Here is a 26,346-nt window from a genome sequence, read left to right as displayed (position 1 = left end):
TTCACAAAAAAATGTAATTATTTTGTTCTATTTCTTTCCAATTTATCATGAATTTATTTATGCTTTTAATAAAATTAAAATTACACTGTTACCATACCATACCCTAATTTTTTCACTTAGCAGTATACTGAAAACATTAGCCCATGTCATTAATTATTCTATTGGCTATGATTTTAATTACTGAATTATGTTTCTTTTCTAAGTATACCGTAGTTTATTTAATGGATCATCTATTTTGGGGACATTTAGGTTGTTTCTACTTTTTATGAGATTATAGTTGGGTCTGTTGTGTTGTGTTTATACTTTTATTTTTTGTTATTCTTTAATTGCTGCTAGAAAAGTCAGGATCTTGATACATGGTGGCAAATGGGAAGTTTGATTAGTGCAGGAATTATCTTCATAAAAATTTCTGGGTGTTTGTATTTCTAAAAATAGAGTTAAAAATTAAGTTGGTTTGCTTTGAATTAAAGAAATATGATGTGAAAGCAAATGAAAATCAGGAGCATGAGTTTTGAAAATGAAAATTTTCATAAGTTTAAACCTTCAAAAAAGATTACCATAGTAATATTTTGTCAGTGAAAGTCTAATCTGCTTATAATGAATGAACTGGCTTATCAAAATGATCCTAGTTTTTCATATAGTTTCCACACTGAAGAAGCTGTGTATTGCTTTGTGCACTTTATCTAATAAATGTTGCTTAAGAAACTGAAAAAAAGCCAGCAAAATTACAAGATCTATCATGATTTGGAAATGCAATGTGAAAAATCTCTTTTATTAGGCATTGTCTCCCATTTGAAGAAGAAAGATGGATTGATAAAAGCTATTAAAAACTGGAATTAATGCATATTTTATGAACTCTACAACATTAAGGGGAAGATTAAACTTAAAGGTGGCCATTTCAGACTTTACACAGCAGTTTATAATTTTATTTTCATCCCTTCAAGTAACATGGGTGTAATGCCAGCAGACCAATTATGTTCCAGAGATGAAATAACCATCTTCAGCAGCTTGGCAATCAAGGATCTATTGTCTAAAAATCTTCCTGGTGTTTGTAATGTAAAATTTCCCAGGCATCTGCCTTTTTATTCTGGCCAAATTCAGATGGTTTCCAGTGTCCACAGGCTGACATATCATCTCTGACCTTCTACCGCAGTGCTCAAAAGATGTTTTATACTGTCTTGCAAAGTGCTCTTTCCCATAAAGGAAGTTATAGCCATGAATAAAGGTAAAGGAGCCACAAATATAATTACGTGAATGAATTAATCCAACACCAATTTATACTACAGGAAAAATAAAAATGGCAATGTTTTTGCGTATAATGTGAATAGAATTTTATTTCTTTTTAATGCATTCAGACACCCGTCATATCTTTCAACATTTACCAAGCGCAAGTCTAATTGTGAAATGACTTCTTGTACTCATAAATTACTCCAGTGAATCGTCCCTCATGGATATAATCTACGAAGAATTGTTGGATGGAATGTAGAAGTGGGGCTGTAAAAACAAAGGTAAAATAAGATCATTTGACTCCAAAGAATAATGAACCTGTAGATTTTGCATTTTGCTTCTAGTTCCATTTCAAGAAGTTGTCTCGACAAAGTGGTATAATCACATACCAATAACATGCGCAGTAAATGAACCGGATATAGGATTGAACTGGATAGATACTTTGGGGGTGGCTTGGAGTGAGATTGGGGAACAGTAATTTGAGTATAAATAGATGATATTGTATTTTTTAAATGTTTATTTTAGAGAGAGAGAGAGTGAGAGCACACATGAGCATGGAGGGGAGGAGCAGAGGGAGGGAGGGACAGAGGATTTGAAGCAGGCTCCGAGTGGACAGCAGAGAGCCTGATGCTGGGCTTGAACTCGTGAATCGTGAGATCATGACCTGAGCTGAAGTCAGACACTTAACTGACTGAGCCTCCCAGGTGCTCCAATGATATGGTGTTGGTATGAAAACATTTCATTCAGCACATAACCAGGTGCTAGTCAATTTAAAAATATAATAATAATGCAGTTGTTACTTATCCAAACTTTATATATCTCAACTAGGCCATTTACATATATGATAGCAAATCCTCACAAAAAGCATACAAAATACTATTATTAAAAAAATTAAAATAAGTTAAAAACTAAGACTGGCAGGAATTGGGGGTAGCTAAGAGGCTCCTAGTTACTGGCAGAGCTGATATCTCAACTGACATGTATTTAATTGCAAAGTCTACATTCTTTCCAATATACTACGTAATAACTGGGCAACCATCTTTCCTCCGTGGTTTCTACTGAATAGACTCCGGAGACTGTTGTCTACATTTGATAACCTCTGTGACTTTTTGGATTTCCTTTCCAACTGTAGAGTAAACTCTTAGCCACTCACAACACATTCTATTCTCCCATGCTTGATTATGACAGGTCGTTGCTAGTGAACAATGTAAGCATGGCTCAGTGGGCTGTCAAACCTCTGGCAATGGCAAAGGATGCCCAGAGGGTAAGTTTTGAGTTTGTGGAACAGCCTGTAGTCAAAATTCTTGAGCCTGTATCATTGGAAGACTAATTGAATGGGTTCTTTTTCTATTGTATATCATAGGCTGCCCTTTGGGGAGTTACTAACCATCATTAAATACATAATTTCTTACTAAGAGCACACTTTATGGAGTTGCCCCTATAAGAATCAGCTTTATCATAAATTAATGCTTATACATCTCTGTGTCGTGTGTGTGTGTTTGTATGTATGTGTGTGAGAGACTTCAGATTTGCAGGTCATATTTTCAATCACTATTTGCCTGTCTCTTCTGAATGGCAATTATGCCAACCTTTTAAGTCTAGGTAGAGTTTCTCTGAAAGATGTTAGCCTGCCGTTGTGAAGGGCCTCCTTGAGATCCTCCAAAGAGATTTTTATATATAATCCAGTGTCTACATTTAAAATCTAACTATGTAAAGCGTTTTCTCAAACTTTGGTGAAATTTCTCTGAACTCTTTTTTCGTAGTGGACACAAAGATTGAAATTTGATTTTTATTTAAGTAGATTATGACTTTTAGCAATTTGCTTACTACTTATCTTTGGTTTCCTAATCTAAAAAATGAGGAAGATAATAGAATTCATCTTTGTAGATTATTTTGAAGATTAAAGTAACGCATACAAAGAATGCAAGATGCCTTGCTAAGCCTTAATCATATTACACATTCAATAAATGTGAGCTTTTCCTAGTCTATAGAAGCATGAATTCCCTTCACATTATATAGTTTCATCATTTAATTGGTATAGATTATGCAAGTGAGAGAGTGGAGGCCTCAGAGTAAAGGCTGTGTTAAGAAACAAGAAGGGAAAGGATGAGAGGAGTAGAGGGGAGTGAAAGAGGGGGAGAAAGGACAGGCAAAAGGAGTGGAGAGGAACCTGAAGAGGAGGAGGAAAAGGAGGTGGAGGAAGGGAGGGAGGAGAGAGAGAGAGTGCTTGTGCTGGAGCTTGAGAGCACGCAAGACCAGCGAGAGCTGGCCGGCTGAGCAAGCGCGTTTGCAAGTACATTTGGGTGCAAAGGAGAGGGATGCTGGCTTCAGGCAAATATGAGATGAGGGAAGAGGTTATGGGTTTTCATTACCTTCCGTTTTCAAATTTTAGTTTAAAACAGACTGTTTTAAAATGGTCTGCTTTATCCACTGGTGTTTCTCGAGGTGGAATTTTCTTGTGGTTTGCATATGGCTGAAGTGGAAAGGATTTTATTTTTGTTTTGGTGGGGAAAGTAGATGATACTTGGTTTTCAGAAAAGTTGAGAGACTTACACTGGGCCAAAAAATAGAGAAATCATTGGCTTGTGATTTAGCAAGTTCTGAGACAGGAAAACATTTGATAGCTTTTTTATTAAAAATAATGACTGTTTCATGGATAGTGCTTAAAGAAAGTATTTATTGTGCTGACTTCTTTGTAGAAAAATTGGTTGCAACCAAAGCATAAAAGCTCTGTCATTGTAGACTATTCTGCCAGGACCCAGAGATCTGCAACATATAGACATTTATGCTTTGATCTATTTCTTGGAGGATTTGATATTTTTACAACCTATACTGATCCATCTTATTATAACTGATTACACTGGACTACTTAAGTCTCAGTGGATTACATCCTCATGAAATGGTATATAATCAGTTTGATGAAGCATAACTAGCATGCCACTGTATAATAGGTTACATCTTATGTATTAGAAGCTGGGCCACTAAAAATAAATTTCACTCTTACAGGCTTATATAGTCATTTCCTTTTTTGAATCAACATGCTGTAAAAATTCCCATGTACTTTGTTAAAACCTTATGTAATTTCTGCATATCTATTGTTAGATTTTTATTATTTTAGTGAACACTTGACCTGTGTTTTTAAAATAAAATAGCTTATTTAGAAGATTATCAGTCTAAGAGAATTGTCTGCTTTGTCGTTTTTCATTTAAGAATTTAAAGTTATATCTATAATTTCTTCAAATCAAATACAGGATTTCTCAGAGTTCATCCAGTCTCGATCCAAGACTGATTCCTAGTGACCTTGTTAATATGAGATTTCTTTTTAAGTCCTGGTTTTGTCCTTTGTTTCTAGGATCTTTGGAAAAATGACATTTCTGTGCAATTAAGTCTCATCATCTGCAAAATGTTGTCACAGTAGCTGCAGTTGAGGTTGACTAGAACAAACTGTTTTACAATATTACATGTGATACTGTGCCAGCAAGCCAGCTTAGAACATGATGCATAACATTGCTCTCAGCAAAATTTCATTGCCAGTTCCAGTAATAATCAGTACACATGAAGATACAAAATTAGATAGTTACTGTTCAATTTGAACTTTTACGAGCTCCTAAAAAAAAGTAGCTCATAAATGTTCCAAAATGGAGAATTTTACCCCTTAGCTTGTGAGACAAAAGGAACAGCAAGAGACCAACTAATATCTGTAACAGGCAAGGCCAGATTATGTTTTAACTCAGTCATAAGAGCGCTTATTGTCAACAGCTCATATGTACCTTTACTGTCTTCTATATTTATTATATATATATACTTTCCCCCAAGAAATTTAGAATGAGCCCATCCAAGTTAGAATGCAAATGCAACGCAATTGGCAAGCTCCACCTGCATCTTGAACATATGTCGATTTTATTAATTTCACCCTCATAAAGTGGTTTCATTTACAGTATGATCTTACTGAATTTTTACTGTCACCTTAGAAGTCCCATTAAAGTCAATGAGAGCTGTGATCTCATGCCAGTGTTTTAAATGTGTTGTTGTGCCTGGGACTGAGTAGACAGGGAAAAATAGTAGAATGACAGGACCACAGCTTGTGGTATCATATATTTTCTAAATCATCTGATTGTGATGCCACTGGAAGTGTCTATTTTGTGTTTGGTTTTCCCTATTTTGGAAAAAAATATTTTAAAGGGCTTGAATCTTGAATTTGGCTCATTATTTTGTTTATTTAAGTCTAGATTGATTTACTTTTGCATATGTGCCAATATGTCAATTTTTTTTCTACTTTGCGTTACTGAATTTCCCAAAATAGTGGCTGTGCAGATGGCATTGTCACATTTCCTTTCTGTATTATAGTGCCTTAAAAAATCCATAAGCCAAAATATAGATTTGATAAACTACAGAATATTCCTGTGTAAATTCCATTTCACAGAATCTACTCTTGTGATGTATGATTTTAACCAGCTGGTTATTGTTTCTTTTTCTTGCTACAAATAGGTAATTCCTGTTGCCTGACCAATAACATAACAATAGCTGCGACCACTTCTGATATTGATCTCTTGAGATCCTTTCAAGCAGCTTTCTGAAATGAAGTGTCATTGGAGGTTAAAAACAGGCTGCTTCTATTCCTACCACAAATCAAGACTTCAGAAGCTGAAGCCTGGACCAGAAACCATATTTCTTTCTTTCTTTTTTTCTTAATGTCTTGGAGAGAAAGGAAGAACATGGGGCAAGAAAAACAAGAGAGGAGTCTGAGTCCACAAAAGAGAGAAAGGGATCACCACGCAGTTGTGATGTGCTCTAGAGGTGTTAATGAGCACCTGCACACTGACAATTAAACTGGAGGGGGCAAAAGAAATCAGTTTTATATCCATGAGTAGTGGTTGACATATAACATTATCATTTTGGTTTCTGAGTTGTTTTTTGATGGGTCTGAACCATTTACACCACTGTGGAAACCGTTGTGAAAATAATCTCTGTGAGAATTTCTGGGAGGTTAAAGAATTAATAGCAATAATGTTCATAGTAGGTAATATCGTTTAGGGATTTATTATTCTCCAGAGATTAAAAAATGTTTTCTAATTTTATCTACATAATAATTCCAAGTGGCACTACAGTGCCAGTTTACAGAGGAGGAAACGGAGGCACAGAGAGGATACATAACCAATGTCAAGCAAGTACTTTAGGTCAGAGTTTTAGGTGGTTTTGATCCTAGAAAGCCTGACTACAAAGCTGGAGTGATCAGCTTTGCACTGGACTGCCTCCATGTCTAAGGGACTGGGGGCGGAGCAAAACATCTCATCATTTCAAACATCTTAATGGTTTATTCCAGCCCAGGTGCCAAGACCGGGAGTTTGCCAAACGACTGTATCAGAGAAACAATCTGGGTTGGAGTTGTTCTTGTGGACCCTGTCATACTGCTCTGTGTCATCTTCACATTTTCATTCTTTTGTATTTTAATTTCTGATATTCTTCCATCTAAAGCAATTACTTTCTGATTGTAATTGTTACCCTGGTTGCTTGGGCAAGGGGACAGTTTGGGTATCAAAAAACCAAACAAACAGAAACCGAAATGAGACATTTTCTGGCATGACAACATCTTACCTTCTACTGAATGTCCTTCCTTGTGTGTTGATAATGTAGACCCACTGCCAAAGAGAAGTAGAGAGTTGTGGCAAAGCTCGGAGGTTTGTGAAGGGGAAAATTTCAAGGAGGATTAGATCTATTATTAAAACAATTGTTGAAGTTTTATGTTCTACTTATTTTCTGTTTTAGTTCAGTTGGTTTCTGGTATTTACTATAGATTCAGTAGTTAGGTCTCTGAGGAAGATAAAAAAGAATGAGCGACTTGCATAACTCTTTGTACAACCCAGCCAATTGCTTTCCTTCTGCTGCTTTCCAAATGTCTAGAAGGCACTTGCCTCATCTAGCATTACTGTTTCTCCTCTCTTTCATACTTGTTTCACTGCACATAATTCTTCTACGGGCCTTATTTGAAATTTATTTCTGAATGAATGTATGGAAAATCAATACTTATATATTTAGTCCTATTGAAAACCATATACATGCCCTATTTTACTTATAAGAGGACTCATTGGTAATTATAGCCACATGGGTAGTAATTTTTCTGTATATGTAATGAAACCTACATTTTGGAAAATTATGAGGAGGAAAGTTACTGATTTATCAAATACTTGGGGGAGAGTGTATTTAGAGTTGGGACTTTCAAAGGTCGAATTTTAGGGTATTTCACTTTAAAAGATTTCTCTTTTATCTTTGTAATCTTTAAAGATATTGTTGTTACACAACACTTTTTTTTTAGAGATTCAGACCATTTGAAATGCTAACATAAAGAACATTAACAAATTTTAGAAGAGTACAGAGGAGAAAGCAAACCTTACTTTTATACCCTCAATTTCTTTTTTTTAGTATAGAAATGTACATTTTATTTTGTTTTATTTTATTTTATTTTTTAAAATAGTTTGTTGTCAAGTTGGTTTCCATATAACACCCAGTGCTCATCCCCACAAGTGCCCTCCTCCATGTCCACCACCTTACTTCCCCTCCCCCCACCCCCATCAGCCCTCAGTTTGTTCTCAGCATTCAAGAGTCTCCCATGGCTTGCCTCCCTCCCTCTCCCCAACTATTGTCCCCCTTCTTCTCCCCCATGGTCCTTCGTTAAGTTCCTCCTAATCCTCTTATATGTGCAAACATATGGTATCTGTCCTTCTCTGACTGACTTATTTCGCTCAGCATAACACCCTCAAGTTTCATCCATGTTGCTACACATGGTCAGATTTCATTCTTTCTCATTGCCATGTAGTATTCCATTGTATAGATAAACCACATCTTCTTGATCCATTCGTCAGTTGATAGACACTTAGGCTCTTTCCATGTTTTGGCTATTGTTGAGTATGCTGCTATGAACATTGGGGTACATAATCCCCTCAATTTCAACACTGAAAGAAAACCACTGATATATATTTTCATGTATAGTTTTCCAGCATTTTTCTTATGATATATATACATATACATATGAAAAATATATGTATAATAAAAGCAGTATTCTAAAATAACTGCAGTTTTTAATGTTATGTTTTCTCATTTGAATATATTATAATATTTCCTTATGTTGAATATTCTTCTGTAATAGCATTTTAACCTCTCCTATAACTGAGGCAGCTCTGGCACTTTGTTGAGGCTGTTATTGTGGATTGATTTGTGTCCCACACAAAAAAAGTGCTAACCCCAGTACCTCAGAATGTGACCTTGTTCAGATTTTTTTTCAGAGATAGGTTAAAATGATATCATTAGAGTGGGCTATAATCCAATATGACCGAGTCCTTATTAAAAGAGAAAATTTGAGGGGCCTGGGTAGCACAGTGCATTAAGTGTCTGAGTTGACTTCAGCTCATGTCACAATCTCACAGTTCGTGAGATTAAGCCCGGCATAGGGCTCTGTGCTGATAGTGAGGACCTTGCTTGGGATTCTCTCTCTTTCCTTCTCTCTCTGCCTGTTCCTGCTCACTCAGTCCCTCTTTCTCTCAAAATAAATAAATGAACATAAAAAAGAGGAAATTTAGTTACAAACACATACAGGGAGAATGCCATGTGAAGGTGAAAAGCAGACCTTGGGATGATGCTTTTACAAGCCAAGGAATGCCAATGATTGCCAGCAAACCAAAAAAGAGGCATAGATTACAGTTTTCTTCACCCCTCAGATGAAACCAGTCCGGCTGACACCTTGCTTTTGGATCCAGAAGAATGAGGCAGTACATTTCGGTTGTTCAAATTGTCCCATTTGCAGTGTGTTTTCTGGCAGCCTTAGCAATCTCATCCACTTACAGACCTCCTTTTCAGAATAATGTTTTTAAATGTGTAAAAAATACCTAGGATTAAAATACCTAATTATATTGAAAAATATTAGACGGGCATCTGGGTGGCTCAGTGGGTTAAGTGTCCACCTTTAGCTTAGGTTATGACCTCATGGTTTGCAGGTTTGAGCCCAGCATCAGACTCTCTGCTGTCAGCACAGAGCCAGCTTCAGATACTCTGTCTTCCTCTCTCTTTGCCCCTTCCCCATTCGTGTGTGCTCTCTCTCTTTCTCTCTCAAAAATAAACATTAAAAAAAGATAAAGAAAGATATTAGAAACATTTTGTGATATTATAACAATTAACACATTAACTGTGACCTACCAGTAGATTTAATAACTGCCATAATTTAAAAGTAGTGACAGTTGTCTGAATTATCTGTGACAAGTATTATGTGACATGAAATGAAAATATCTGTGATTTCTATTGTTAACAGTATAACAAAACAAATACTGCTAATACTACCGTGGTTTGGTTTCTCCATTCCTAATTGAAACATCAGTTAGGGGTTAGTGAAAATTAGGATGGCAGTTTACATTTTTTCATCTAAGTTCCTGGACCCCAGATGAAGAAACGCTACGCAGTCTGATTTTTTCCTAATGGTTCCATACTATAACATTACTTGCAGGATCCATGGCTAACAAATTGTAGACACTTGTAAAGATAATCTCTTAGTTTATAATTTAAAATAATGGGTCAAAGGAATCAAAGCATGCATACTCCAGTACTTCCCACTGCAGAATGCACTGTGTCATCAATCCGGGTATCCCTTTCGGTTCCTGTCTCTATTTACATGCTTTGCTGGACATTTTCACATGGATGTCCTACAGGAAGCTCAAACTCAACCTGTACTAATCTCATTATTTTGCTCTCCAGTATTAACTCATGTTTCCTAGAAAAGAGAGCCTGAGGCGAAAGTTACATGCTAACGCTATATTTCAGGGTGGAAGCCCAGGGGAGCCAGAGTGAGGAGAATAGGAAAGCAAGTCAGAGATAAAGGAGAGCATATACACGTGGATGTGTTACCAAGCTGCTCTTGGGTTCAAAACAAGTTTGCGTTGTTGCTCAGTTTCACAAGACATTTTCCAGGAGGCAGTATGAAACGATTGCATCTTGCGATAGTCTAGAGGAAGGAAGAGGAAAGAAAAATAGATCTTTTCATCCTCTCAATCTTTTCATATCCTATCTATCTGTGATCAGTTTACACAATAGACTCGTAACTCACCAATCCTTCTAGGTTGTGCTGTTCACCCCCTCCAGGCAGCCCCTGGAGAAGGCACATTTCACAACTGCAGCAGCAGCATTTATGGCACAGGCCACAGCATTCAGGGCAACCCTGGGGGCACTCCTGCCTTCCTGCAGCTTGTAGCCTCATGGGCTTCGGTGGGTGAGTCTGTGCACATGTATGGGCACCAGATGGGGTGCCACTTGAGTCCCCGTCATAGAAAAGAATTGCCAAAACAGGTAGCAGGTGACATACGTTGTGAAGCATGAGGTGGGTGTTTTTAGGTTGTACCAAAGGCAATTTGGGAGACCAAGAAGCGTTTGCTATAGTGAATCTAAGTGACCAAGCAGGTAGAACACACAATGGTCATGGTCATAAAGGCCAAGATGGAGACCAATGAGCTTTTTATCTATCGAAAATTACAACTCCCTTCTGGGCTTTGCTAACATGATTGGGCCAGATGGTTCTCCTGGAGGGTCACAATGACATCAGACAGGAATCAGGGCTGAGGAAATCTGGGGAGATGTGTAAATTGGGTCTGGTGAACTCTCCACTTCATTCTTCAAAACCTGCTCTTACTTCATATTCATGCTATATACATGAGTTATAAAATAGCTAAAAGATTATACACAGCCTTTAAATATACCCCTTAATTGTGCTAGATGAGTTGATCAAATCAAGCACTCTCAATTCTAGATACATTAAAGAGAAGGTAGAAGTGCAGTGGATGACAAAGGATATGACATCAATTCTTCCTTACCAGTTTTCTTTCATCAGTGATCCAGTGAAAGATAATCTCATGGACCAAGCATCTTCCTTTTAGGATAGTTGAAGTGGTACTTTCTAGAACACACTATGGGTATATTGGTGTCCTGATGTCTTTCGGTAGGGGGAGAGTGTCAAAATTTAAGATAAATCATCCAATCTGGATAAATGGAATTTACTTATGAGTAATCCATTTTCAGAGTCCCTGAACCTCCTCATTAGAAGACTGTGGAATGACTTTCTTGGTAAGAAGCAGGCTCAGAGAAAAGGCCTAGGGAGACCCATCACTGTCCATTGAATCACAGGACAGCATTTACTGAGATTATTGGCTTTAAATCAATGAATAGGATTCAAGAGACAATAGAGAGTTGACTTTGTATTAGTTGGAACTTGTAGACAAGTTGCCATTTGGAAGCCCTATTTGATATATGCATATCAAACTCAGATTTTATAGGTGATATTTTGTTTTGGGGGGAGACTCTCTGTCTTCCTTTTCTACAAAACCCCCTCCAATCTCCCATGGAGTGTGTAGAGGTTAGGGATTAGAGTTTAGAATTTAACTTTGACTTGACTTTTACACGCATATTTTGAATATGTTTATCTTTTTCTCCACCCTGTGAAGACATGACTTAAGTGATGTCTGCCCTTGCTTTCCTCACCTTTGCCAGGTGTTTTCAAACAGAAGGGCTATTGCCTTCTCAACACTTTCTCTGAGCCATGCTGTGGAGGTTCAGCTGACATTAAGATTAGGACTTCACCTAATGCTGACATGAGCATTAGTACCTTCTCACACAAAGAGTTTTAGTTGTTTGTCATCTGCTAAGTTATTTTCTAACATGGATATACAAGTTCCTTTGCTGATCCCATTGGCTTTTGCCAGATCTCCTAGGGATGTTGTCTTCACAGAAAGGCTTCCTCCCCACATTTTTTTGGTGATATGGTAATCCTCTTACAGAAAAGCAACCTATGCGAGCACTGTATTTTTTCCACACATAGGGCTCTGTTTTATTACCCTCCTCCCATCTGAGATGACAAACAATTACTCGTTACAACTTTAGCAGCACAAGTTTGCCTGAAAATTCATGCACGATCACAGGCTACCCTCATTTTCTTCTTTCTTCTTTGTGGATAGGATAGAAACCCTGAGTTTAGAACTAGATACCATCTTGGATAGTCCCCAAGGAATTATGGGGGAGTGCTTACATTGAGATATCTAGGGATCCTTCTAGGTGGAATCTAGAGTAATATTCAGATATTGTTTACTGATTGTGGCACATGGGACCCTCACCTGATCAGAGACAAGCACATTGTTCATATTGCAGGTAGACCTGTTCTGTTAAGGCAAGCAAACAAGTTATTCCCCAGCAGGATCTCAATATTAAGTTCACACATCTTTAAACTTGGAATAGGTTTGCTTCAATTTTACTTTTCTACCTGCCCAGTTTCATTTGTACGTTCTTTCCCATTGTATTTGGCAGAAATTTCATAGTATGATAGGAGATTTTGTGAGCATGTTTCCATTGGGGTCTATACTATACAAGCTAACTAGAAAATAGCTAAATAATTAAAGGCACTGCATTCTATCTTTTCTAACATTATCTTGAATTTTTCTGAAATAGCTCACTCTCCACTATATATGAATGATTATTTTATAAAAGGGATTAAATATAAATAGTTTGAATCACATTCTTGAAATTAAACCTTTCTTCTTGACATTTAGTAGATTCTTGGAATACTTGTAGGAAGCCTTCCTGAGACGCTTTCAAAATCAATGGGGTGTCCAGAAAACAGAGAAATCTGCCCAGAATGGAAATAAAGTTAGGGCAAAAGAAAAAATATATTTAGTAAAACTTCAGAAGCGATTTTTTTTTTCAAATAGATTTTCCTATACTCTGTTATATTCTACAGACATTAAAATACTAAAGGAACCAAGTGATATTCTATAGTTTTTCAGAGCCCGATGCGGGGCTCGAACCCACGAACCGCGAGATCATGACCTAAGCGAAAGTCGGACGCTTAACCGACTAAGCCACCCAGGAGCCCCTGATTTTTAGAACATTTATTTCTCATTAGACAAGTTGAGAACATGTGTACGAAAGAGCCATCGATAGAACAAATTTTGGTGATTCTGATCTTTCCTGAGCAAATGTGGAGATTAGTTTTTAAAAAGGTGAAGATTTATATATGTGTTATTTTTAACAAATTTTGTCATGTTGGAATTATTAAATCTGCCTTGCATAAAATTTATGGATTGAGGAGTGAATTTGTTAATATGGAACATATTTCCTGACTTTATTACCGGGCTATATATTTCCTTCATACTGTAGGCAACCTTAGTCATTTTTATGTTCTTTCTTGAGCAAGCATAAATGAGTGACTCAATTTTATATATTTGTTTCAATATTGTACTTATCTGTACAATATTCTCTTATCTGGTCTAATGCCTATATGGTTAATGTCTACAAGGTACTAAAACATAAATTTTATAATCTTTTGGACAATTGAGTGCTTTATCTTCTGATACACCAGGATTAAACCCTAGGTATTATCTTATCCAGTCAAAAGCCTTCTTGTTATTCTGTGATGCAAACATGAAGCAGGTATATTGATCTTGCCTGACAAGCCTTGATGTTGGTTCAGATACTAATGGATGTGAATGCAGTCCTTTTCTAGAAGTGTTTGTTCTTCCTCCTTTTGAAACAATGCATTTGCCAGAGTGTTATGGGGGTGCAGTGTATGTCTTAAAACAGTACTCTGATTGCATTGTAATGTATAGTCTATGTGGGTTTCCTACCTGGAAATAAAAGTTTGTGCTTGAATATCTTTGTGGAATTTTGAGTCATCAATTTGCTATATTTTAGTTGGAATAAAATCATTATTTTGGAGAAAGGATCATAGAATAGTATCTAAGGTTGATTAAAAGAATTCTACATTATCATACTGTTTAGTCAGTTGCACTGTTTCCTGAGTACGAGTGGTGGTATGCAGCACAGGAACGATTTTAATAGCATTAGGAGTTGTTTACAGAGAATGCAATGTTTGCTGTGTTAGGCTGAGGGGAGTCATACAGCAACTGTGGCCAAATGGAATAACATTGCTTTTGGTTTAAAGTTTTGTAACATCATAACTTCATAGAGGTTTATGAAGAGATGTCCAGGCGGGGCTCACCGTATGGCATCTTGTGGACATAGAGGATGTGTGCCTGCGTGAATGGGGAGGTTCTCACATTAAGAAGACATTTCATCTGCAACCAAAACGCTCGCACTTCAGGAGTAGGATGATGTGAAGAGTGATTTCCCGGCTCCGGCAACACCGCACAGCAGTCTGCAGCAGGAACCAAGGGGTATAATAAGCAAATAATGCAAATTACTGCAAACCAAATAAATTCAACCATTGCCCATAATTAGTAAAGGATTCAGCTCATTTTGCAGAAGGCTCTGTAGATTAAATTCCAACTCAGAAATGTACAGCTTGATCAGTAAAGTTTGTAAATGGCTTTACAGATGAAGGATGCCATTGAATAGTGAAGATGCACTTCAGTTGCTAAAGCTTTTAAAAAACTCCACAGCTGAGATGTGCTGCAGCCCAGAAGCAGGTGCCCGGATCTGTTACAAGTTAAATGGAATCAGTGGAGTATTCATAGTCACTAAGAGTACAATCTGAAAGGACAGTAAATGATATATAGTGAGTGTTTTATTTATTAAATTCTTCAAGTCAGTTAGCAACGTAGGTAGTCATCTGACAGGTACAGACTCAATGTAAGACCAAATGAAGAGGTCATCAGAAATAATGATGACATTGGGGTAGCCGGGTATCAAAAAGTCACCCTAGACCACAGTTACCATTCCCCGGGGGCAGGTACATTCACAAGGAAGAATGGCACACAGGAGGAAAGTACCACAGTGTTGTTGGCTGGGCTTGGGTCCTCACAGTACAGAGAGAACTCTAGTAACCTGATCTGTGCCCACGCTTTTTCTTCAACAGGTTGGTTTTTCATAGCTTCATATAAAAACAGCTGTAGGTGGGTAAAGCCTGCTTACTGTTTGAATCATTAGACCTTTACATTCCATAAACATGTAATCTTTTATTTTATTTTGCTCAATAAAATTGTTCGGAAGATCAAAAGTGGTAAAGACAGTATAAAATTTAACATTTTACTATTGATGTTGTACACTGTTTTACCTAACATTTTGGGGAGTAACTTCCTCTGACTTTTTAGATTTTACTACTGAACAATATATAGAAGGAAGTCATATGGATGGAGGTCAGGAGGAAGGTAATTGGGGGGTGGGGAGAGAGAGAGAGAGTGAGAGAGAGAGAGAGAAGGAGAGATAGTAAGGTTTCGGGTCTTTCCCAATTCAAGTGGGCTCTGCCTTTACTGCTCGAGTTATGCAGATCAGACAGAGACAGAAGCCAGCAAATCACTTCCGTTGCAGAAAGTGTCACCTACAAGTGCTACCGTTTAATATGCAGCCTTCCTCCTTCTCGCAAATGTGTCTAACATGTGTCTGGAGACAGGATCAAACGGATTTTGACTCTGAGCCCTAGCCTGTCCTCTGAACTGCTGTTTGGCATGTCAGACCACCCACCAGCAGCCACACCTGGAGGCTTCACCAGTTCTCAAATACAAGGTTTTTTTGAAGACTTTTGATTTTTTCCCATGAACTCCGTGCCCTTCTCTTTCACACTTTTCACCCCAACAGTTTTTCTCTTTTTAGTAACGTCCTGCCATCATTCTCTCAGTTGTCCAAGCCTGACAGGTAAGTGCCATCTTGATTTGTCCCATTCTAATGACACAGCGAGGCGTGTTTTATCACATGCTCATTTCATACAGTATCCTGAAGTCCACTGGAGTAATGTTCAATGTTAGAAAATGCAGAACATTCCTTGTGAAAACCAGAGAAAACCCACGTTGTGCTTGAAATCATTTTCTCAGGTCTGAGCATTTTATTTGAGAACTTTTACATTTTATATTGTTATTTCATTTTAATCTTAAACAGTATTAAAAATATAAGTGTGTCCTGAAGCATCTCGATCATTATCTTCAGAGTATAGGATTTCGGTGCCTGGGTTTGCATTTTTTGACTAAGATTTTCTTGGTATCAGATAATAAAAATGACATTGTCAAGAATTATGAGTGATGGAACAGATCAGATTATGTGAAAAATGAATTTTACATCAGTTTCAGACCAGGTGATGTCAAGACACAAAGATACATTCCTAAAAGGAAAGTTTTAATAGTTATTCAAAGGGAAAAAGAGGATTTGGTTATCGCTAAAACCTCCAGAGGAAAATGTAGGTCTGAGCACTCAACACTTGATTCACTTTGCTTACACTGCTGAGTTTCCTACAAAATAGTATCATCATCTGATCGGATTAAGGTAGTTTATTTGGATTCCACTGGTTTTGAGATTTGTTAGCATTTACTTTGCAAAAATTAATTTTGTAGTTTGTAAACAAACATCTAAAAATTGATATTAATGTTAAATGTGCATATTTTAAGTGAACATTATAATAAAAATAATTTAAGACAGTTTGTATGGGGCTGTCTGTAAGAATTTTTTTATCCCATCTAATTCAATAATGAGAAATTAAAAAAAATTTCAACTAGGATAAGATATTCATTTTATGGATGTAAGAATAATAAGTAAACAGGTGATGCACACTGCTCATTTACAAAGACATGTCACAGGGAAGGAGCTGCATGGTATTTTGTACAGAATTCTGCATAGTTGTTTTATTACGTTGAGAACTGTTTTATTATTTGAATATTTCCATTATCAAGATAAGGCACAGTGAATAAATTTTCTGAAAGGCAAAGACTTTGTAAGCTAGACTAGGATTTGGAGACTAGTTTGGAATAACTAACAGATTTCACGTTTGGCCCTTGAGACGGTTTTGGTGAAATTCACTTAGTTGTGCAGTGTAAATCTTAATAAAAAAAACCTTAGCCTCCAATTATTCTAAATGGATTTTAATTATCGCATTCTTTTATATTTCATTTGTAAAATGTTTTAAGGAAAATGCAGTGTTAGTTCAGATGACAAAGGCACTAAGTGTTTTTAAGCCACAAATACTGTGAGGCTTACTTTGGCATAACCTGTGGAAAACACAGATAGAAATGTTATCATGACAGCTTATCTATGTGCAAAAATTTGTTGATGCTATTCTTATTTATGCTTAAACAATAACCTGCTTCTTTCATTATATTCTATATACAGAGCATCATATTTTCTTCTCTTTCATTTTGTGTGATATGTAGCTAATGGCTATTGTTAGGATATTTCTAATTTTATGTTATTATGATGATTATTTTACAATATCAAAGCATATCACTTTTCTCATTAACGATATCTCACGTCATATTTGTGAGGCAGTAGTGTTACTTAGATGGATCTTCTTATACGTGTTACACACAGACATAGACTAAGCAAAGCAGTGTCTTTTCTTTGCAAATATAATCCTGTTTACCTCTTTTGATTTGTTTTAAACTATTTTTTTTCTAGGAATGGGGGCCATAACAGGTTGCTGCATTTAAAGTATTTCATTAGATTCTAATTGTGATTAAGGGGCACACTTGCAGTTCACCTTATGGGTATAGTTTAAAGAAGTGAAGTAGCCCACAAGGGACCTCATTAGCATGGTGATTACAAGTTAATCAGTAATACCTAGAACAGAGAAATAATGAAACAGGAAAACAAATTTTTGATGCATTCATTATTAGATTTTCTTGGCTTTTATAGTTTAAAAACTATCAGGCTAATGTTTGGTGCTTTCATTCTTCTAAATTATGCTATCCTGAGGGAGTAGTTTTGTGCTTTCCAGCAAAACCACTGAGGGACAAGTGTCATTGGGTCATTTATTTTACTTTAGTTTCTTCAACTCAAGTAAACATTTAGAAAATGAATGGGAGGAGCAAGGCACACTACTAGGCACTGTGATGAGTACAAATGCAAGTGAGAATGAGGTGCACGTAGGAGTAGACACATGAAACAAAGCAACATGTAAGTTCCAAATGGACAGGGAGAAGAGCTTTTGATAGAAATATCAGAGAAGGATGAAAATAACAGAATTCAACCTATCTTGAAGAAAAGGAGGCTAAATGCCAGACACAGTAAAATGGCATTCAAGGAAGAAGATAGTATAAGCAAAAATGTAGAGGTAAAAATTGGTTAGTTGTGTTTGAAAAACATAGGGTATGGAGTTTTTTAGAAAGTAAATTACATATAAAAGTGTAAGAGGAGATAAAATTGAGAAAGAGAAATTGGGCCCAGATAGTAGAAGAACTGACTGAATACAATGTGGAGTTGAACTTTTATCTCTAGGTAGTAGTGGTCTGTTGGAGACTGTTGTTTTTAAATATACAAATTTTGTAGTACTTTAATTTTTATTTATTTTATTTATTTAAAATTTCTTTAAAGATTATTTATTTTTGAGGGAGAGAATATAAGTGGGCAAGGGGCAGAGAGAGAGAGCAGGGGACAGAAGATTTGAAGCAGGCTGTGGACTGCAGCAGCGATGTGGGACTTTGAACTTAAGGAGCCTTGAAATCATGACCTGAGCCAAAGTCAGATGCTCAACTGACTGAGCCACCCAGGTGCCCCAGTACTTCCACTTTTAAAAGAGAAGCAAATAATCACTTTTGACAATTTGGAAAAATAGAAGGAAATAAAGTTTTACTTATTTTGGTACTACCTTGAATCATACAAGTTTTTTTGTTCATAGAATTGATGGTTGAGCAGAGATATGACTCACATTAGAGTCTGAGAATAAGCTAAGACACACCAATGTAAAGAAACCGTACATGCTGCAGCTTACATTTTTTTTGAATTTGAAAAGCAGACCTGTGGATTTTCTAGCATTGCATCATACATTTGACGTATTTCTCAAGATACTTTCACATCCATCAATTCATCTTATTCTTGTGAAAGATGTAGCAGGGCTGCTAGATTTAGCACCATATCTTAGGGAAAAAATTAAGTGGCTTTGCTAAGGCCAAATAACCAACGAAGAAGACAGAGGTAGATTAGAATTCAGGTTTCTCAGTACATGTTTCAATGTTCTTACCAGTCTATTATTTCAAACCACCAGAATAAAGGCATGGGAATAATAGTGTTTTTCCTTTCCTTCACATATGAACCAACCCTTCCAGGGCATCTGTTAGTGCCAGGTGCCAAGGCAGTGTGAGCTTAAGAGGTGATTAGACATGACCTTGACCTCAGGGTCCTTAGCCTTTCCTGGAACACTGATAGTAAAAATCATAGTGAATATTCACTGGACACCTTCTCTGTTATGCACAATACTGGGCCCTGTTTCATGAAAAACATGCTTTCTTCTAGAGGGACTTCAGCTGGAGTAGAGCATCACTTCTGATTCCTCTTTGCATTACCCACTCATACCAAAGGGGAGAAATGACTTCTCCAGTTGGTGAATTTTGAAGAAACCTAGCTGAATTCCATCTGGCTTTGTCTTGGAGCCAGCCTGCCAAGCAGGTGAGTGCAGTCTGGTCTGCCCTTTGCAACCACTTGGTTAATTTTCATTTATTACTTAATTGGTTACATATTTAGTGTTAGGATCAGTGTTGGGGTGTGTCGGCTGGTATTGTAATGTTCATTTTGTTTTAATAAAGGAAAATTTTGGCACCTGCAGACAGAAGAAAAGGAGGCAATAAAGAGAAAAGTTGAATATAAGTAGGATGCTCATATGTCCTGGTTTGCTAGTGACAGTTAATACTTGTTAACCTAGAACTATTATTTGTAGTTCCCAATTTTATTCCCCACCATGGCACTGCCCATTTGAACTTTCTTTGACAATGGAACTGTTCTATATGCAGACTATCTAATATGATAGATTCCAATCAATTTAGCTATCAAGTACTTGAAGGCGACTGGTATAACTGAATTGATTTTACTGAATTTAAATTTAAATCAATTAAATGGCCAGTGGCTACTATATTGAATAGTGCAGCTCTACTGGTTGAGTGATTTTATGGTGACCCTAATGATATGGTGTATTTGGTGGACTGAAGGCTTTAAGGTCATCAAAGTGTGTTTAATCCAGGTAGAAGATTTGTTTTATCTTTTATTTTATTTAAAAAAATGTTTACTTATTTATTTTGGGAGAGAGAGAGAGAGCATAAGCAGGAGGGGACAGGGGGAGACAGGGGAGAGAGAGAGAGAATCCCAAGAGACTCTACACTGTCAGCACAGAGCCCCATGAACCGTGAAATTATGACCTGGGCCTAAATCAAGAGTTGGATGCTTAACTGACTGAGGCACTGAGGTGCCTTTAGTAGATTTGTTTTAGAAAAGTAAAGTGACCTTCCCTGTTTGCTACAGTAGGAATTAGGTGACCACAAATGGAAAATTTTCAGGTAGGTGAATGGATAGTATAGAAAGCTTATGTCAAATGATCTTAATAAAAGCAGTAAAACAGGAGGTATGTTCTAAAAGTGAAGAAGAAGTGATTGGGAACCACAAATTACCATGCATCCTAGGGAAGGAACCAAGGCTTCAAATGGAAACTAAACCTTCTCAGCTGTGATAAACCCTCATGTTCTTCCCATGTTCCGCATTCCATCTGTGGTTTTTTTTTTTTAATCATTTCTTATCTACCACAGTTCAAATATTCTATCACCTTACAAGTTGCTCCTTGTATGCCTAATTAGCATATAACCAGTAAGAAGAGAAAGTGACCTTTTCTTGACTAATTTTTCTTCTTCAGTTCAACAAGAGCCTATGAAGTACTGTGCAATTAGTAAGAATGTAGAGAGCAGTAAAGGTCTTATTTTATGGTTTAAAAGGGATTAATTTTACAAAGAGCAAACTAGTTAGGATTCCAATAGTAGTTAGTATTTGTTCTTGAGCGCAGTACCTAATTGAGACATTTTCTGTGTATTAAGAGAATAAAAGAATGTGATTATTTATTTATTTTTGCATTATGTTTGAATATAGTTATTCATTAAATCATAATTAAGAGTGACATATAGACCTAATTTATCACCCTAATACTTACTGGCATTCAAAGTTTGACTTGTTTTATTTATTCTTTTTTAAGAGCAAATGAGATTATTTGATTTCAGATGGGAAAAGGTATTTTTAAATGCTTCAACAAGCTAAGATTGCTCTAGATTGCTTTTACTTTGACTTAAATTTATTTTTCTTCAGCTAAACATTCATAGAACTTTAGTATGGCCCACTGATTATAATATTAATTTAGCCTTTTCTGCTTATATGGGGTTGTCATGAGAATTAGGTGATATATATTTATTATCATCTCTAGAAAATATTATTTCACAGCAGAGGGGAAAATGTTGTGTTTTTTTTTTGTTAGTTTTTCACCTTTGTGAATCTCTGGAAAGGCTAGCAAAATGACATTGCTTTCTGTGTCTCTTAGGAAAAAAAATACTGGACCTAAAAATCACACAGCTGGTCTTTTCAATTTTCTTAACTACTGAATTGGATTAACTGCATGATCCGAGTCAATTGATTGTGCAGAAATCAATGGCTGAGAAGGCCAGATCTTCTCTCCTGGTTGGCCACTTTCCTAAGCCTCTGAGCATGTGATGTTCACTCAGTGCACCATCAACTTTTAAAATAAATTACTTTTTAAATACTCAAGTTATAAACTTCAGTGTATGATATTTGTCTTGAAAATATCTAGTAAATGAGTAGCAAAATATAATTCAGAGGCTTGTATGAAAAAATAGTATTTATTTGACTTTTTTCCAATTATATTTTATTATACAATATCTAGTTAACAGACATATAATGAAAAAAGTAAAACACTATAATTTAGCCACCTAATATTAATGTTATGACATACATATTTAGAATATTTCTCTTTACATATATGTGTATATATTCATGTACATGTATAAGCATGTGTATGATAAGTAGAATAATGGCCGTCCAAAAATTCCCACAGTTTAATGCCAGGAACCTGGAATGTGATAGGTTGGTTGCGAGGCGAGAATTCGACTGCACATAGAATTAAGTTTGCTAGTCAGGTGACCTTAAAATAGGGAGATTATCCTGGAATATCCAGGTGGGCATGATATAATGGCAAGAGTCCTTAAGAATATGGAGGCAGAGGGGCACCTGGGTGGCTCAGTCAGTTAAGCCTCTGACTTCAGCTCAGGTCATTATCTCATGCTTTGTGGGTCCAAGCCCCGTGTTGGGCCCTGTGCTGACAGCTAGCTCAGAGCCTGGAGCCTGCTTCAGATTCTGTGTCTCCCTCTCTCTCTGACCCTTCTCTGCTCACACTGTCTGTCTCTCTCAAAAAAATAAATAAAACATTAAAAAATATATATATATAAAAGAATATGGAGGTAGAGAGACGCCTTGAGTCGCTCAGTGGGTTAAGTGTCCAACTTTGGCTCAGGTCGTGATTTCACAGTTTGTGGGTTCCAATCCCACATTGGGGTCTGTGTTGACAGCTCACAACCTGGTTGTGAGCCTGCTTCAGATTCTGTGTCTACCCTCTCCCTCTTATGTGCTCTCTCTCAAAAATAAATATTAAAAAATTTTTAAGAAAAGAATATGAAGGCAGAAAGAGATGGATGATGTGATATGTGAAGGACACAAAGTGTAATTATTAGCTTTGAAGGCAGAGGAAAGGGGATCACAAGCCAAGCAGAGCAGACCACTCAAAAGCTAGAAAAAGCAATAAAACAGATTCCTCCCTAGGGCTTCCAGAAAGGAACACAAGCCAACTGGCACTTCAATTTTAATCTAATGAGATTGTGTTGAACTTTCAGTGAATGGAACAATAACATAAACTTGTGTTATTTTAAGCCACTAAGATTGTGGTAATTTGTTATAGCAGAAATAGAAATCTAATATAATATGTATATGTGTGTGTATGTATGTATAATACATGTGTGCATGTATATGTGTATGCATATATGTGTATATACAGAGAGTATGTGCTAATGTAGGAACATCTTCTACGTGCTACTTAATTTGTATTTTTTAATAAATTTTTTAAATGTTTTTTTATTTATTTCTGAGAGAGAGAGACAGTGTGAGCAGGGGAGGGTCAGAGAGAGAGGGAGACACAGAATCTGAAGCAAGCTCCAGGCTCTGAGCTAGCTGTCAGCACAGAGCCCCACGCAGGGCTCGAACCCACAAACTGAGATCATGACCTGAGCTGAAGTTGGATGCTTAACTGACTGAGTCATCCAGGCGCCCCTGTATTTTCTTTTAAAAATATCATGAAAGTTTTTCATGTTATTAAATATTCTGAAACACAGTTAGAATAGTAGCATAATATTCCATTATATTGATATGACTTATTTTTCACTGTTCTCTCATGTTGGAGAAAGATTATTTTCTTTGTTTCATAATTATAAATTACATGCACTAAATAATATGAATCAATATCTGATAATTTCCTTAGGATACATTTGAGAAACTTTTAAATCATTTTTATATTATTAAGTCTTTACATTTAACAGTATCACTACTTTAGAACAAAAGTGGGAATATGTTATTCTAATTAAAATTAGTTTTTTTAAACTGTATGAACTTGAGTGTGATACAGATGCCCATTTCTACCTGCTGACACTTCGTATAGTAATTTTGGGTTGAGATCCAACACAGTAATGAAATTTAGACCCTTTATTCCCTTGTCTTCATGCTTCTTTTTTTTTTAATAGTTTATTGTCAAGTTGGTTTCCATAGAACACCCAGTGCCCATCCCTACAAGTGCCCTCCTCCATGCCCATCACCCCCCTTCCTTGTCCTCACACTTCTAGAAAGGACTTTCATGTGAAATGCTATTCAAGTAGTACACCAGCTTCCTCTCTCTCCTTCAAACCATTTTCTTTATTGCTTGGGAAAAGTGAACTAACCTGACTGAGAAAATTGGTAAGAAACATCACCCAATATACCCCATTAATCAGTCTCCTATAAAAAATTTCATTTGGTCATCAGGTCACTCTCTGCCTTTTCTGTCTCTTTCTGCTATTCAGAAAACACAATGGGTCAGGTATTTTGCTGTGTGGATGGAAAACAATGTTCTCGGGCTATTGTGCTTAGAACTATAACCTATGTAGATAGATTAGCTGCTGGAGGAAAGGGGGTTCTGGGTAGCAGTTTATTAAATAAATACCCATCCTTTCATTTTAAGAGTATGCTGTGGAGTACTAAAATTATTAAGTAATTATATTACTTACTTCACCACAGGAATTTGGAAGACTTAGTTTAACACAAGACTATTCTTCCTTCTTATGCTCATAGCCACAGAATAGAATTATTTGTAGAGGTTTTTTTTTAATGTGAAGTCACTATGGAGATTCTGATTTTCTTCATCTGAAATGGGCCCTAATTATTTTTAAGCACCCTAAGAGATCCAATAGGGGCCCCGTATGACACCATATCAACTGGTTAGCTGATGTATCTTTATGTCAAAAGCACAGAGGGAGGAAATAATATGATCTGCATGACTAACAGGTCTTGGTAATATATGAAAATCTTCACCAGGCAATATTTGTCTTCCACTGTGAAGGAACTTAGTAGCACTGCTTCCAAAACAGGTGGTTTTTCTAGCAAGCATTATTGCAGTGTACTCCCAAAGATTCAAGTGCTTATGTCCCAGTCCATTGAATTAGGAGCATTCACTTTCTCTTTTGTATTATCCTTTCTCAGAAAAGGTAGTAGTCAAAGGCTATTTCTACTCTTGTTCTGAAGTTGACTTTCCTTCTATTTCCTTGTCGCTGAGTTTTCTTTTCACCTTGCCTCAAAATCTCAATAGAAGGAAATTGAATGAGTAAAGTGAGGAGAAGCAAGGAGCTAGAAGAAAAAGCCTGTAATGAAAAAAAGACAATTAAGTGGTAAAGAAAAGACCTAGGAGAAGGTGGGGAGAAAATGGAGGTACTATGCTATATTCTAGGCTTCCCTGTGCTTCATATGTGTTAAAATGTCAAAAGCAATTTACTTTCCTTATATGTGTTCTTTTAATAGGTATAAGATGTGATAGGATGGGTTAAACAAAATAGAATTGCATTGAACCAAAAACTAATTTATTATATTTTATGTTATGCTAAGTCATACTTAGTAGTCAACATGAGATGTATTAAAAATCCAGCTTCCCATAAGAGTTACCTTCATCCATATGTAATTCCCAATTCCTGTACAAACTCATACACAGAAGGAAATGGGATTACATATGGATAGAGGTAACACTTTTTTCCATGCATTTTCCATATCTCTGTGGACATATCTCTAAAGGGATGATTATGATGATGATGCTAATGATGATGATGATGATGATAGATAGATAGATAGATAGATAGATAGATAGATAGATAGATAGATAAATAGGAATAGGTGTCCATATAACTTGTCTCTATTCCATAGACTTTATATTGGATTTCTAAATGTTTTATTCTTCATTTAAAACCCTGCTATAATCAAAGAATCTTTACACTATGCAAAATTTTTCTATGGCTAGTTGGATCTTATTTAGCAAAAAATAAAAATTAGAAACACAAAGTTATCAAGGTCAAATTACTATTTAGTGATGATCTTATGACTGAGATTTTGGTGTGTAACAAATCTCTTTCTTCGTAATATGCAATGATGAAAAATGAACTGGAGTAAAAAAGCAATGTGAGAAAATTACTATGAAGCATTTATATGAGGGGATCCTAATTTTAGCAGTCCTGAGGCATGATAAACAGCCAAAGAATAGGATGTGTATTCTATTCTTCTGTAGATGGAGTAAGTGGCTGCTTGCCTGGGACTTGTGATCTGAGAAGTCTAGAAAGCCACCTCCTCACCCCCACTCTCAACCACTCTCAACCAGCCCCTGAAGCCTCAGCCAGTGGCTTGAAACACTACCAGAAATCCATCTTGTCAAAGCAAGTATTCAATTATAGTCAATTATTTATCTTTATATTTCTATAACTAAGCCTAATTTTTATCAGTATTCTGTCTTCATTTGGGTATTAGCAGGTAGAGATGTATTTGTAAACTTTAGATGGTCTTAAAGTTCATGAAAGTTAAATTTCCCAGTCTGAGTGAGACTCAGTCAACACATTCTTATGTACACATAGAGCTCAGACACATAAAACTTAGGAGTAGAAAAACAAATAGTATCACTGGTAGTTGTAAGAATTGAGTAATTATTGCTACAATACAATATGTTAGTGCATGCCCATGTTGTTTAAACATAATAAAAAATTGCTCAATATCTTCAGAAGATTTGTTTCCATATTGGAAAGCTAGTCAGGCAAACTGTTAAGATTATCTTGATATATATAA

At 36.3% G+C, this 26,346-nt stretch overlaps 1 long non-coding RNA gene across 1 annotated transcript; it reads left to right on the top strand.

The window, feature by feature from the left end:
- The first annotated feature begins 1,377 nt into the window (after positions 1 to 1,377).
- LOC144216452 (uncharacterized) lies at positions 1,378 to 25,937 on the top strand. Its single transcript, XR_013330673.1, has 3 exons — positions 1,378 to 1,508; positions 19,420 to 19,572; positions 25,799 to 25,937. It is a non-coding gene; the product is annotated as an uncharacterized LOC144216452 (long non-coding RNA).
- The last annotated feature ends 409 nt before the right edge of the window (positions 25,938 to 26,346 follow it).

Source organism: Crocuta crocuta, unplaced genomic scaffold, assembly GCF_008692635.1.
Source record: "Crocuta crocuta isolate KB4526 unplaced genomic scaffold, BGI_CrCroc_1.0 scaffold564, whole genome shotgun sequence".
In the NCBI taxonomy this organism is placed as follows: Eukaryota; Metazoa; Chordata; class Mammalia; order Carnivora; family Hyaenidae; genus Crocuta; species Crocuta crocuta.
This window is presented reverse-complemented; position numbering and strand designations above follow the sequence as displayed.